The following is a 16733-nucleotide window of genomic DNA, read 5'->3' on the forward strand; positions in this document are numbered from 1 at the left end:
TTTAATTTAAACACCCATTTTTGTTCACATTGTCGTAGAAATGTTCGAAAGTCACCACCTTTTTTCGAAGGAGATAGCTTTTCAATAATCCAGCATTGCATTTCAGTAAAGGAATGATTATAGTCTAGACAATGCTGTACCATTGGTGCCTCTAATTTCTTACAGCTTAAGCAAGATCTATGCTCAATTATACGGGTCTTAAATACACGAGAAGTTTGTCCTATATAAATTTTCTTACAGGGGCATTGGATTGCGTAAATGACTCCCCTAGAATCACATGTCGTAGAAGTTTTGAGTTTATACATCTTGTGGTCTACTGGGTTAATAAAGTGATCACAGTCTAACGTAATGTTTTGAAGAATACTTATGTAGTGATATTGTATCGTTTTAGAGACCTCCCCTGATGCAGCGTTCTAATAGTGAAACAGGGCCTGTCGGGAGTCTCAACAATATCTGTTCCCACGTTTAGAAGAAAGTTAATGTGGGGACATTGATCGAACTGTTTGGATTCTATTTCCACCTGGAGGACAATGAATCAAAAAGATAAGTGACTTGTGATGTTCTGGACTGTATGCTAACAGTTTTTCAGATATTATTTTACAATGGAGTTTTTGACCAGGGATGTTTTTTCCTATGCTGCTTAAAGTTGTATACGGCAGACATAGAGATCCTCCAGGTGATTGTTCTCTTTCCCTGGAAGAAACTGAGGTCTTTTCTCCATTTAGAAATATATGTCCTATCTTGTGCTTCACTCCTCTACAGTAGTGGATATAAATTGGAATAATTTTTGTGAATCTCTAGTATATTCCTCTTGCTATTTTGGATTATTTTATAAGAACATAAGAACATAAGAACTGCCATCTCCGGATCAGACCCATGGTCCATCTAGTCCGGCGATCCGCACACGCGGAGGCCCTATCAGGTATACCTGATGTAGTTTTAGTCACCCATAACCCTCTATGTCTCTCGTAAGGAGATGCACATCTAATTTGCCTTTGAATCCTAACACAGTGGATTCCTTAATAACTTCCTTTGGGAGAGCATTCCAGGCGTCCACCACTCGCTGCGTGAAGCAGAACTTCCTGACATTTGTCCTGGACTTGTCCCCCCTTAGCTTCAAACCATGTCCTCTTGTCCGTGACACGTTGGACAATGTAAATAATTTATTTTCCTGCTCTATTTTATCGATGCCTTTCAGTATTTTGAACGTCTCGATCATGTCCCCTCGCAGCCTCCTCTTCTCAAGGGAGAACAGTCCCAGTTTCTTGAGTCGTTCCTCATATTCCAAGTTCTCCATACCTCTTATTAGCTTCGTTGCTCGTCTCTGAACCTTCTCCAGTAGTTTTATATCCTTCTTTAAGTTGGGAGACCAATGTTGGACACAGTATTCCAAGTGTGGTCTGACCATTGCTCTATAAAGCGGCATTATGACTTTCTTCGATCTACTCGTGATTCCTTTCTTTATCATGCCTAACATTCTGTTTGCTTTCTTTGCTGCTGCCGCGCATTGTGCCGATGGCTTCAGGGTCCTATCTATCAGTACACCCAGGTCCTTTTCTTGTTCGCTCTTACCCAGAGTTGCGCCTGACATTCTATACTCGTGTTCCTTATTCTTATTACCTAAATGCATTACTTTGCATTTCTCCACGTTGAACTTCATCTGCCATTGCTCTGCCCATTTCTCTAACCGATACAAGTCGCTCTGGACATCCTCGATATCCTCCTGCGATCTGATTGCCCGGCATAGCTTTGTGTCGTCTGCAAACTTAATGATCTCACTGGATATTCCATCTTCCAGGTCATTGATATAAATATTAAATAGGATCGGCCCAAGTACCGAGCCCTGGGGCACACCACTAGTCACCTCCTCCCAGTCTGAGTACTTCCCATTTATACCCACTCTCTGCTTTCTGTTTTCCAGCCATTTGCCTATCCACCTTTGTATATCTCCCTCAATTCCATGGCTTTGTAATTTCCTGAGAAGTCTTTCATGTGGAACTTTGTCGAACGCTTTCTGGAAGTCCAAATATATTATGTCCGCCGGCATTCCACTATCAATTTGCTTGTTCACGGTCTCATAAAATTGAAGTAAATTCATTAAACATGATTTCCCTTTCCTGAACCCATATTGACTGGGTTTCAGCAAGTCGTGTGTATCCAAGTGCCGGACTATGCTATCCTTGATTAGTGCTTCGACCATCTTTCCAGGGACAGACGTTAGGCTCACAGATCTGTAGTTGCCCGGTTCTCCTCTAGATCCTTTTTTGAAAATTGGCGTGACATTCGCTATCTTCCAGTCATCCGGTATCTGTCCAGTTCTGATTGTCAGATTGGCAAGTTTTTGCAATAACTCTCCGATTTCAACCTTCAATTCCTTTAAGACTCTCGGGTGAATTCCATCTGGTCCAGGGGATTTGTCACTTTTGAGTTTGTCGATCTGGTAGTATATTTGGTCCAACTCCACTTCAACTGTGGTGAGGCTGTCATCTATTACTCCACTAAACAATTTCACTGCTTCTGGTATTTTTGCGGTATCCTCCTTCGTAAAGACGGACGCAAAGAAGGAATTTAGTTTGTCTGCAATTTGTTTATCTTCCTTGATGTACCCTTTTCTTCCCTGGTCGTCCAGGGGTCCCACCGCCTCTTTTGCGGGTTTTTTCCCTTTCACGTATCTAAAGAAGGGCTTGAAGTTTTTGGCCTCTTGCGCTATTTTTTCCTCATAGTCCTTTTTGGCATCCCTCACTGCCTTGTGACATTTCTTCTGATCATCTTTATGTTTTTTCCATGCTTCGGTTGTTTTCATGTGTTTCCATTTTTTGAAGAAGTCTTTCTTTTCTTTTATGGCTTCCCTCACCTGTCTGGTAAGCCATGCCGGTTCTCCTTTACCTTTTGTTCTCCCTTCTTTGGATATCCTCGGAATGTGGAGATTTTGTGCTTCTGTGATAGTATTTTTCAGTAGGGACCATGCCTGGTCTACTGTTTCGAGTTTGTCCACCTTTTTCTTGAGACGTTGTTCCACCATGGCTCTCATGCGATCGTATTTGCCCTTTTTAAAGTTTAAGGTTGTGGTTAAGGTTTTGGCATGTTTTCTATTCCCGATGTCAAGCTTAAAGGTGATCACATTGTGATCGCTCGTCCCCAGTGGTACCGTAACTTCCACTTCTTTTGTCGGTCCCGTGAGGCCGTTTAGTACCAAGTCCAGGGTGGTGTTGCCTCTTGTCGGCTCCTTTACCATTTGTTCCAGGAAGCAATCCCCTAGTGCCTCCAGGAACTTGGCCTCCTTGCTGCAGTTGGAGGTTCCTAGTTTCCAGTCTATCCTCGGGAAATTGAAGTCTCCCAATATTATTACATTGCCCGTCTTGCATTCCTGTAATTGTCAGTATTTCATCTCAATTTCATTTAATGTTCACATTCACTAAGTATCAATAATCCTCTATAATAAAACCCTAAGCGCGCATGCGCACTTACAACACCGTGATCCCTGCCGCCGTGGTGTCTGATTCCATGGCCGTATTTTATTTGCGGCGCGTGTGGTTGTTTGCGGCGTGCGGTGCATGCGGCGGTTGGAAGCCGGCCTACACACAAAAAAACCCGCTGCCCACAGGAAACAGGAAGCAAAGGACCGCCGCACACAGTCATGTAATCAACACTAATGTCCGTTTGGGGAGTGGGGGGGGGGAGAAATCGAGCACCCTGGAGCAGGAGGACAGGGAGAGAGTGTGAGCGTTGGAGATAGGCGCCGCTGCAGGCACCCTGGCAATGGGAAGAGGAGGAGAGGGCCCGATGATAGGGAGAGACTGCTGGAATTGGTACTGCTGGACAGGAGGAAGGTAAAAGGAAGGGATAATGGCTACTATTGGACAGGGGGAGCAAGGAAGAGGTGCTGCTGGACAGGGGGGAGGTAAAACCAATGGAGAAGGAGGGAGGTAAAAGTAAGGGAAAAGGCCTACTGCCAGACAGTGGGAGCAGAGAGGGGGGGGGTGTTGCTGGACAGGGGGGAGAAAAAAGTAAGGCAGAAGGGCTGCTAGCACCTAGTAATCTTATATTATCATAATCATGACTTAGCTTAGTCAGTAACGTTGCTGCACCAGTGACCCTGGACATATTCTTAAATGTCCGATTATAGCAGAAAAACATGAAGTCATAAGCCTGCCCATACCACACCTCTAACATGCCCCTTTGAGATTTAGACGAACAGCATAGAGGTCTGCCTAGAAAAAGGGTTTTGAAAATAGCAAATTGGAAGAATTTGGCAAGAAAAATGGCCATCTGTCCCTTTATGCCTTTTTTTTAGACATCTTTCTTTTTTGAAAATGAGCCTCATAGTCGGCTAAACTGATAGTCATCAGCTGCATCTCTTGCTTTTTTTTGTTTTCTTTTGGTTTCACAGAGGAGAGGCAGAGGGGAGGAAGCCGTAAAAACAGAGGGGAGGAGGACTAAGCAGTCAGGCAGACTGGGGTCGCGGCGAGAGCTAGCTCCGCCCACCCCCACCGCGTCACAGGTCACATCGGCCTGGGCTCCCCTTTAAGAGGAAGGGAGCCAACGGCGCCCAGCCGTTCGGCACGCAGCGAAGGCAAGCGGCAAAGGCGCTCGCCTTAGCGAGAGCGCCTTTGCGAAGGAGCCTTGAGAAGGAGCCCAGGCAGCCCAGCAGCAAACCTAATTTTCTAAAAAAACCTAACTATAAAAAAAAAAGTACTTTTCTTCTCTTCTCATTCTTCTCTCTCTCTCTACTCTTTCAGCTAGCTGCACGCCGGGCACCACTCTCAACCACCGAGGGACCATAGGAGCAAGGAGAAAGAAATGGAGGCTACAGGAACCCAGCGGTGCTACCCAGTATACTGCATCGAATGTCATATGTATGACTACCTCCCCTCCGGGAGGCGGGCATACATATGCAGTTGATGTCAGGAACTGAATAGCCTGAAGAAGGAGGTCGGGAGACTGCAGGTTCGAGTACAGGAACTGGAGGGACTGTGCACCATAGAGGAACAGTGCTGGGCAACTGAGGACACCGCCAGAGAGGACCACATCACGGAACAAGTTAGAGAGCTTGAGAAATTCATCGAGGAGGCCTGCAGGATGGTGGAGGCATAGCACCACCAGCACATCAGGGGAGAACTACCGGTCGGACGACAAAATCCACCAGACACCATGGGAGTAGGACCTTGCGGAAAATCTGGACAGGCAGATGAGGAGGAGACCCAACAGAACCCAGAAGAAGGACTAGCTGACTGCGCCACTGACACAGACCTGAGACCAGAGAGACAGTTGAGGAAGGGGAGATCTGCTATCGCAGTAGGAGACTCAATCCTGAGAGGAGTGGACAGTCACATAGCTGGAGGGAGAGAGGACCAACTAGTGACATGTCTCCCTGGGGCAAGAACAAAGGACATCATCGACAGAATTGAGAGGATCCTGGAAGGGGCCGAGATGGAGGAGACAGCGGTAGTAATCCATGTTGGAACCAACGACGTCAGCAGGAGGGACTACAACAGGACTGCACTAACTGATCAGTTCAGGATCCTGGGGAGGAAACTGAAACTGAGGGCAAGGAAGATAGCCTTCTCAGAGATCCTGCCAGTACCGAGAGCGGACGCACGGAGGCAGAGCGAACTACAAGCAATAAACGGTTGGCTCAGGAGATGGTGCGAGGAGGAGGGTTCCTTTTTGTTCGGAACTGGACAACTTTCTTGGGAAAGAATAAGCTCTACAGGAGAGACGGACTGCACTTGAGCACGACTGGGACGAGGATGCTGGCACGCAACATCCAGAGCGCCATAGACTTGGCTTTAAACTGAGGAAGAGGGGAAAGCTGACAGTCAATCTGACACATCGGACAAAAGTATCAAATAAGGATACTGAGCAAGGACATTGTAAAAGAGGGCTCGGGACTGAGTGGGAATTTTTGGAAAAAGGACCTAAGGAAACATTACAAGGGCCCAGGGCCAAGGACATTGAGCAAGGACGTTGTAAAAGAGGGCTCGGGACTGAATGGGAATTTTTTGAAAAAGGACCTAAGGAAGCAATACAAGGGCCCGGGGCCAAGGAAATTGAGCAAGGACATTGTAAAAAAGGGATAGGGGCTGAGTGGGAAATTTTGGGAAAAGGTCCTAAGGACGCAATGCAGATGCCCAGGGCCAAGGACCTTGAACGAGGACACTGTAAAAAAGGGCTCAGGACTGAGAGGGAATTTTTTGAAAAAGGACTAAGGACAAATTTCAGGGGTCTAGGACACAAATAAAACTGGCAAACAGGACTAACAGAGAACAACGGAATCCAGAGGGACAACCAAAAATGAGGAAACAGCCTGAGGACGAAACAGACACACCACAGGAGGAGGATGACCGAGACGAGGCTTGGGGACTGGCAACTCACGAGGGGGTCACCAGGAGCGCCAAACCACGAGGAAAACCAGCAAGAAAGGCGAACAACCGGGACTTACACTGCCTGTACACTAATGCTAGGAGCCTAAGGGCTAAAATGGGAGAGCTGGAAGTATTAGCCAGCACAAAGGGCCTAGACATAATTGGAGTCACAGAAACGTGGTGAACTGATGACAATGAATGGGATGTGGCTTTACCAGGGTTCAAACTCTACAGGAGAGATAGGTCACACAAAAAGGGTGGAGGAATAGCGCTATATATAAAAGATTCCATACCTTCAACCAGGATGGAAACAACAATAAGGGCGGATGACTTGGAATCACTATGGGTTAAGCTACCAGGAGGAACAGGAGCGGACATAAAATTGGGTCTGTACTATCACCCACCTGGCCAATCGGAAGAAATCGACCAGGACCTGGAGGCTGAACTGAGGTAGTTATGCAAAAGCGGAAGTGTGGTGGTGATGGGGGACTTCAACCACCCGGGAATAGACTGGAGCATCGGGCACTCGAACTGTATGAGGGAGACCAAATTCATGGAGGTCACGAGGGACTGTTTCATGGAACAGCTGGTCACGGAACCAACACGGGGAGATGCCACTCTTGACCCAATCTGCAAGGGGTGGTCCACCGATGGATCAAAAACTGGCTGGCGGACAGGAAACAGAGGGTTGGAGTAAAGGGCCATTACTCAGATTGGAAATGGGTCACGAGCGGAGTTCCACAGGGGTCGGTGCTGGGACCGCTTCTGTTCAATATATTTATTAACGACCTGGAGGCGGGAACAAAATGTGAGGTTATTAAATTTGCGGATGACACTAAACTATACAGCAGGGTCAAAACCATGGAGGACTGCGAAGACCTCCAAAAAGATCTGACAACGCTGGAAGAGTGGGCCAAAAAGTGGCAAATGAGCTTCAACATAGGGAAATGCAAGGTCATGCATGTTGGGAAAAAGAACCTGATGTTCACTTACAAGATGGGGGGATCACCACTAGGGGTGAGTAACCTTGAAAGAGACCTGGGAGTGATGGTAGACACAACACTGAAGGCGTCGGCGCAGTGCGCCACAGCCTCAAGGAAAGCGAACAGAATGTTGGGTATCATTAAGAAAGGTATCACGACCAGGACGAAGGAAGTCATCCTGCCACTGTATCGTGCAATGGTGCGCCCACACCTGGAGTACTGTGTCCAGTACTGGTCGCCGTACCTCAAGAAGGACATGGCGGTACTTGAGGGAGTCCAGAGAAGAGCAACTAAGCTAATAAAGGGTATGGGGGACCTCTCATATACTGACAGACTGAAAAAGCTGGGGCTTTAACCTTCAAGATCATGAAGGACATAGAAAAAGTGGACAGGGACAGATTTTTCAAACTATGGGGAACCACAAGTACAAGGGGGCACTCAGAGAAATTGAGAGGGGAAAGTTTAGAACAAATGCCAGGAAGTTCTTTTTCACCCAGAGGGTGGTGGATACATGGAACGCGCTACCGGAGGATGTGATAAGCAGAAGCACGCTACAGGGCTTCAAAGAAGGTCTGAACAGGTACCTGGAGGACAAAGGGATTGATGGGTACAGATAAGAGTAGAGGTAAGGTTATAGGGATAGGATTAGAGGTAAATTGTAAAATTAGTCAGAGACCACTGTTCAGGCAGTGGGCCTGATGGGCCGCCTCAAGAGTGGACCGCTGGGCGAGATGGACCTCTGGTCTGCCTCAGCGGAGGCAACTTCTTATGTTCTTATAAAAGACAAAGATAGACTTCCTATTTATGTGGGTCTATCTGGCCACTCAACTTAAGCAGTCAGCCAATGAATTTTGATGTTAACTGTAGCCGGTGACTGGGCTAGCCGCTAAGTGCTAATATTCAGTGGCCATCTTGCACGGAATTTTAGTGCTATTTAACCAGTCAGGAGCCATCAGTTTTTTACATAGCCTGATAATTGTGAATGCTACTATTAAGCCAGGATCTGTGGGGCGTGATCCCAATCTCTAAAATTTACTGCTGATGTTCATCAAATTTACTGCTGATGTTGGCATCATGCCAACTAGAGCATTCTTCTGAAATTCATAGGATGTAATATGTATTTACGGTTAATCAAGGTGTGCTTGGAAATAACTTTTCATCAAGGCTGTGGCACCCTATAAAATAAGAAATATTTATGTATCCTTCTGTCACATTCTCTAGGCCAGGGGTGCCCAAATGGTCGATTGCGATCAACCAGTAGATCGCAAAGGCAATGCGAGTCGATCGCATTGCCTTTGTGATCTTTTTCTCCCTGCTGCTTCCCTGACTCACAAGACTTCACTTCACTTCTGACACAGCGCTGTGTCTAACCATCGCATCCTGGCACCGGCTCCCCCATAGAGTCACTCCAGCGAGGTGATCTCCAAACCCCAGGGCGAACTTAACCCAGCCGGCAACACAACTTCAATCCATCACGCGGGCTCACTGGTGGGCGAGTGAGCTGTCTCCTCTCATTAGTTGCGCTTTGTGGCCTGCTACGTGGTAGGCAGAGGCAAAAGGTGAGGTGGGCTAGCGGGCATGGAAAAAGTGCAGGGCCCACAAGACTTCACCTCCGGCGTCAATTCTAACATCAGAGAGGAAGTTCTGGGCTAGCCAATCACTGCCTGGCTGGCCTGGAACTTCCTTCCCGACATTAGAATTGACGCCGGAGGTGAAGTCTTGTGGGCCCGGCGCTTGTATGCACCAGGCCTGGCTCGGGGAAGGAGCAGGGAGAAATCAGTGTGCTGGCTTGGGGGTGGGGGCAGGGAAAGAATCGAGGAAGTGGAGAAATCGGCACGATGGCTGGGGGGGGGGGCAGGGGGAGAGAGAAAGAAAGAAAGGCAGGGGGAGAGAGAAAGAAAGACAGAAAGAAAAGGGGGGGGGGCAGGAGGAGAGAGAAAGGCAGAAAGAAAGAAATATTGGCTTTACAGAAGAAGGAAGTGCAACCAGAGACTCATGAAATCACCAGACAAAAAGGTAGGAAAAATGATTTTATTTTCAATTTAGTGATCAAAATGTGTCAGTTTTGAGAATTTATATCTGCTGTCTATATTTTGCACTATGGCCTCCTTTTACTAAACCGCAATAGCGTTTTTTAGCGCAGGGAGCCTATGAGCGTCGAGAGCAGCGCGGGGCAATAAGCGCAGCTCCCTGCACTAAAAAACACTATCGCGGTTTAGTAAAAAGGAAGGGGGGGTATATTTGTCTATTTTTGTATAGTTGTTACTGAGGTGACATTGCATAGAGTCATCTGCCTTTACCTCTTTGAAAACCCCCCGAATATAAATGATAATTAACATTTTCTCTGCGTACAGTGTGCTTTGTGGGTTTTTTTTTAAATTTTATTGTTGGTAGATCATTTTGACTTGGTCATTTTAAAAGTAGCTCGCAAGCCCAAAAAGTGTGGGCACCCCTGGTCTAGGTCCTCTGACTACATTTCTTGGTACCTTTTACTTCTGGTTATTAATGCTATACTCTTGGGTTTGTTTTTCATTAAACTTTTTATCTGTTTGAATGGGGATATCCTAGATGATCATAATCTTCTTGGTCATGATCCCAGTGCTTTCCTGGTGCAGTAATTTTGTGTTTATAAAGGGGGTCATATTTAGCCCATGGAGGTCAGTGATTTTTAAAGGCTGACAGTAGCAGGTGGAATTAGCCCCAAATATTCAGTGCTAGGCCATATCCGAGCACCATCGCTGAAACTATAGGATTCATTTAAACAGAAAAAGCATCAGGTCTCTGCTAATATTATGCTGGGGGTCTACGTAAGATAAATATTTAGGCCCTGGCTATACATTGGCCAGGACATGCATAATTACTTAGAAGACATATAGCGCCATGAGAGGTCAAAGCAATCATGTTCTTCAGCAAGAGGTAGGGCTGGCATTATGGGGGGAGGCAAACAGGGCAGCTGCCCTGCACCCCACAGTCTGGGCATCCCTTTTCATTTGCCCCACCATGATCCATCTCCCTGCCTTCCCTTTTCTGGCCTTCTTTAAAAATCAATCTCCCCTTTCTGAGGGGCCCCAGTGCGTATAAGCATCAATACAGGGTGGCTGATAACTTTTCAGTGGCTCCTTGTACACTGTTGAGTGAAGTATGGAAAATCTGAAACTTTTTTTTTTTTTTTAAAGCTAAATGTTCTTTTGAGAACTGAGGGTCTGGAGCCTTGGGAGTGATTTATTGTCTTGGGATTCTAGGAAGTTCTGTGTTGCAGAGCTGTTCCCAGTCAATATTATTGATATACAGCACTATCGGGATCTGTGTGAGGGAGCTGTAAGACTGTGAGATAATTACAGAGGAGTTTCATTAGATATACTGATAAAGCTGAGAAAATTAAAGAGTCATGGGATGGAGGAGAGTAAACAGTGGAATGCCACAGGGGTCTGTACTGGCACCAGTGCTATTTAACTTATTAAAAAATGATCTGGAAATTGGAATGACGAGTGAGGTGAGGTGAGTGAGGTGTATAAATGCCTCTGCTGTATATGTACAATCTCTTGCATTATAAATCTGCATTGTTCTTCACTGTATAAACACTTATACTGAATATGTACAGTCCCCTGCATTGTAAACTGCTCCCAACTGCATAGTACATTCCCTTGCATTGTATCTTCGCTGTGTATGTACAGTCTCTTACATTGTAAACCGCTCTGAACTGTTTGTGGTATTACGGTATACAAAAATAAAGTTATTATTATTATTAAATTTGCAGATGACACTAAACTATGCAAAGTTGATAAAACGCATGCGGATTGTGAAAAATTGCAGGCGGACCTTAGGAAATTGGAAGACTGGGCATCCAAGTGGCAGATGAAGTTTGATGTGGACAAATGCAAAGTGATGCACATTGGGTAGAATAAACCAAATCACAGTTACTAGATGCTAGGGTCCACCTTGGGGGTTAGCGCCCAAGAAAAAGATCTGGGTGTCATTGTAGACAATCCGATGAAACCTTCTGCCCAATGTGTGGTGGGGGCCAAAAAAGCAAACAGGATGCTACGAATTATTAAAAAAGGGATGGTTAAGAAGACTAAGAATGTTATAATGCCCCTGTATTACTCCATGGTGTGACCTCAACTGGAGTACTGTGTTCAGTTCTGGTCTCCTTATCTCAAGAAAGATATAGTGGCATTAGAAAAGGTTCAAAGAGCGACCAAGATGATAAAGGGGATGGAACTCCTCTCGTATGAGGAAAGACTAAAATTGTTAGGGCTCTTCAGCTTGGAAAAGAGATGGCTGAGGGGAGATATGATTGAAGTCTACAAAATCCTGAGTGGAGTAGAATGGGTACACTCTGTCAAAATTACAAAGACTAGGGGACACTTGATGAAGTTACAGGGAAATACTTTTAAAACTAATAGGAGGAAAAAAATTTTCACTCAGAGAATAGTTAAGCTCTGGAAAGCATTGCCAGAGGTTATGGTAAGAGCGGATAGTGTAGCTGGTTTTAAGAAGGCTTTGGACAATTTCCTGGAGAAAAAGTCCATAGTCTGTTGAGAGTCATGGAGGAAGCCACTGCTTGCCCTGTATCGGTAACATGTAATATTGCTACTCCTTGGATTTTGGCCAGGTACTAGTGACTTTGATTGTCCACCGTGAGAACGGACTACTGGGATTGATGGACCATTGGTCTGACCCAGTAAGGCAATTCTTATGTTATTGGGTTTTCCTGGGAGGTCAGCTTAGGGATAAAAACATTATCTGTTATTTTGCACATCTACTTAGAAATACATGGCCTTAATATAAGAAGACACTGACTTTAGCCTACATTCATCCAGGGAGGTTAGAGTTTTGCTTTCTTTCATTTGTTTACAGATAGGATAGTAGCAAACATTTGGTTCAGAGTTGCAGCTGGTTCCAGATAGGTGGCAGGACAATAACTCAGCAATATCAAACACAAGAAAGTGGTGATACCAGTGAAAGGGTTTATAAAAAAAATTATTTTTGTCTGCACACAGACTTTTTTCTATCTTATTGAACTTTGGGACTGAGAAATACGCTCTGATTTTAAAAGTCACCTATTGGGTCTGGATATCCTGGAACAAAGTTGGTATTAAGTTGAAAGGTATGACATGTCTGTTTGAGGTCTGAATATTATCACTAATTAAAATGGTGTAATCAATGTAAATTTGATCACACATGAATGTTATTCATTTATATTTACATTTAATTTGCCTTGTTTAAACAACTTCTGATAACAGTTGTTGGACATATTTAGTTTTATTTCAACCTCAATTGTTATTTTTTTAGTTCCAATAAATAAATACAAATATTTATATGTTTAACCTCTATGTTGGTGTGAATTGAAGGGGAAAGCTATTAAAACATCTGGCTGTGATTTTAACATCTCATACATTTATTAAATTGTAATGTAATTGCATCACATCACCACTAGGGGATCCTACAAGTGAATGAGATATACAGTATTGCTTTATTGTGCCTTTATAGAAAAATTTATTTCATCTTCTTATAAGCATCTGACAGTATTCTGTATGTTTGGCAGTGCTTTAGCAATGATAAATAGTATCAGAAGTAGATGACTGCCTGCCTGTTTCTGCCGGTGTGCCGTGTCTTTACTTTCTCTGGGGTTTTTTTTCTCTCTATGTGGTCTCTCCTGAATTTGCACTCAAGAAGAATGAAATAATAGTTTAAAATTGCTTTTCTATGCTTTTGACACACCTGCAGAGCTCCCTAATAGACTGAGAGAGCTCTCATTCTCACTAGAAGTGACTATATGCACTTGTCTTGTCAGCAGTGCGTGTGTGAGCAGTTTGGAGTGTTTGTGCCGTACCCCTCCTGAAGAAGCCAGCGGGTGAAACCTAGGTTGGAGGAGCCCGGAGCAGTTATGTGTATCATCCACACCATTCAAAGTTAAGTTGCTGTCAAATTTATTATTTTATTTTCTTCAAGTTTATGTGCTGTTATTTAGTCTTTGTTTGGTGGAGGAGACTGTGAACAACAATGATGGTCTCCTTAATAGCTGCTCCGTGAACTTGTTTCACCGGACCTCAGCTGTGGGTCTGAGTGTTCACTTAACCACATCAACTTGTGTTGTAATTTGTGCTTGAAGTAAAACAAAGGTGATTAGTACAACAGTGATTTATAAGTATCACCTTGGATAAAAATATTCCCTTGCTGTTTTTTGGCTATGTTTCTATAACCATAAAGTTCTATGACATCACAATGCAGCTGTAAAGAGCCTTAGCCTATAGGAAGAGGAGATGCAAATGTTAAGAGCCTTAGCCATTAGGGAGAGGAGGAGATAGTGGATAGGAAGGCTGGATGGGCCATTTGGCCTTTATCTGCCATGATGTTTCTATGTTTCAAACAAAAGGAATAACAGTAGATACAATACAAAGGGCTAGAGTGCAGAGGAAGCTAAGCAATGCATGCTTAAATTTATCTATGTATACGTTCCACCACCCCTGAGTAGTCTGTTTGCATGCGAGGGAATGAATTAAACCCTCGCTTTCATGTTGCATATGATCCTTTGATGTGAGGACTCCAAAACAAGGTACCCATAAACTGTTGGATTCTGTATAGATTGCCCAAAATTGGGTGCAGATCACAGATCTGCACATAAACTAATGAGCTAATTAGGCGATAACAATCATTTATCAGAGTTAAGCACTTGATTGGCAATAATTACAACTTGTAAGTGGAGTGACCCTATGCCCTATTCTATAGCGTGCATGCCTAAATTTTATATCAAGCAACTCCAAAGGGGGGGGGGAGGGGGGGACAGGGCGGGTCAGGACATTCCCATAAATTAGCCATGATGTCATAGAATACCTAAACTCCTAACTGCCATCAGTTGGGGCATTTATAGCCTTTGGCAGGCATAATTGTTTGCTATTAGGCGTGAAATATGCACTACGCTAGTATTCTGTAGAAGTCGTTCCACCCAGAGCACCTTTTCCAGAATACTAGCTTAGTGTGGATTATCCCAGCAACTAATTTTGGGTGTCGTTTATTGAATTTTCCCCAAATTGTCTGAACCTGTTTTCTGTGTGGACAGAATTTTTTATTTTTTATTTTTTTTTAAGATAATGCATATAGATTTGAAAATGCCATCCACTTACCTGCCCCCCCCCCCCCCCCCAATGCTGTAAAATGTATATATCTTAGAGAATCTCTACTGAACTTTTGGCTAGATTAAATTTATGTTTGTTTATTAAGTCTTTATATACACACCACCTTTACTAAAAAAAAAGGTCAAAGCGATTTACAACCAGAATTTTAAAAGAACAGAGAAAGCCAAAGATGCATAGGAAAGAGTATACAATCTAAAAAGATAATGATTTGGAAACTCTATAACAGGCAATGAATGCAGCCAAGCACCATTCAGTCAGCATATAAGAGCAAGCCTGGTCTTTATTCAAGGACACGATGAGCGAGGCGCAAAATCTGTATATCCCCAGATTCAGAAAAGGGTGCAGGAAGAGCCGAACAAAAGACCTGGCGTGGATAACTAAAGAAGTGAAGAAGCGATAGGTGAAAAGAATTCATTCAAGAAATGGAAAAAGGGTAAAACCGAGGAGAACTGGAAAGAACATAGGAAGTATCAAAAAGAATGTCACCTCGTGGTTAGAAAAGCAAAAAGAGAATATGAGGTGAAGCTAGCCAGGGAAGCATGAAATTTCAAACCGTTCTTCAGATATGTTAAAGGGAAGCAGCCGGCCAGGGAGGAGGTGGGACCGTTGGATGACGGAGATAGGAAGGGTGTGGTGAAGGAGGAGAAAGAAGTGGCAGAAAACTAAACACGTTCTTTTCGTTAGTATTTACAAATGAGGACACATCCAACATACTAGAACCTGAACAAATCTTCTACGGAGAACAAGCAGAAAAATTAACATCCATGGAAGTAAACCTTGAAGACGTACACAGGCAATTAGAAAACCTAAAAACTGACAAATCACCGGGCCCGGACGGAATCAACCCTAGGGGACTGAAAGAGCTTAAGGAGGAAATAGCAGAACTACTACAGCAAGTTTGTAATCTATCCCTAAAAACAGGCATGATCATGGAGGATTGGAAGATAGCCAATGTTACGCCCATCTTTAAAAAGGGATCAAGATGTGACCTGGGGAACTACAGACCGGTAAGTTTGACCTTGGTTCCGTGAAAAATGGCAGAAGCACTGATAAAAATAGCATCGAGGAGCATCTAGAAAGGAATAAACTTATGAAAACAAGCCAACATGGCTTCTGCAAGGGAAGATCATGCCTAACGAACTTATTGCACTTCTTCGAAGGAATTAACAAACGGATGGACAAAGGGGACCCCATAGACATCGTATACTTAGACTTTCCAAAAGCCTTTGACAAGGTACTCCCATGAAAGCCTACTTTGGAAACTGAAGAACCATGGGGTGGAAGGAGATGTGCACAGATGGATCAGAAATTGTTTGGCGGGTAGGAAACAAAGGGTAAGAGTGAAGGGCTACTCAGACTGGAGGAGGGTCACGAGTGGTGTTCCGCAGGGGTCGATGCTTTGACCGCTGCTATTCAATGTATTTATAAATGATCTAGAAATAGGGACGAAGTGCGAAATAATAAAATTCGTAGATGACACCAAACTATTTAGTGGGGCTAGGACTATAGAGGAATGTGAAGATTTACAAAGGGACCTGAGCAGACTGGGAGAATGGGCGACGAGATGGCAGATGAAGTTCAATGTAGAGAAATGCAAAGTCTTGCACGCAGGAAACAGTAACCCGAGATAAAGCTACACGATGGGAGGGCTGTTACTGAGTGAGAGTATCCAAGAAAGGGACTTAGGGGTAATAGTCGACAAGACAATGAAGCCGTCGGCACAATGCACAGCGGCCACTAAGAAACAAATAGAATGCTAGGTATAATCAAGAAGGGTATTACAACCAGAACGAAAGAAGTTATCCTGCCATTGTATCAGGCGATGGTGCGCCCGCATCTGGAGTACTGCGTCCAATATTGGTCGCCATACCTAAAGAAGGATATGGCGATACTCGAAAGGGTCTAGAAGAGAGCGACACGTTTGATAAAAGGTATGGAAAACCTTTCATACGCTGAAAGACTGGAGCAACTGGGGCTCTTTTCCCTGGAGAATCGGAGACTTAGAGGGGATATGATAGAGATAAGATCATGAAGGGCATAGAGAAAGTGGAGAGGGATAGATTCTTCAAACTTCCGAAATCTGAAAGAACGAGAGGGCATTCAGCAAAATTAAAAGGGGACAACATCAGAACCAACGCTAGGAAGTTCTTCACCCAATGGGTGGTGGACACCTGTAATGCACTTCCAGAGGGCATGATAGGACATGGTACGGTATTGGAGTTCAAGAAGGGATTGGACAATTTTCT

This window comes from Geotrypetes seraphini, chromosome 3 (assembly GCF_902459505.1).
Source record: "Geotrypetes seraphini chromosome 3, aGeoSer1.1, whole genome shotgun sequence".
NCBI classification, from domain to species: domain Eukaryota; kingdom Metazoa; phylum Chordata; class Amphibia; order Gymnophiona; family Dermophiidae; genus Geotrypetes; species Geotrypetes seraphini.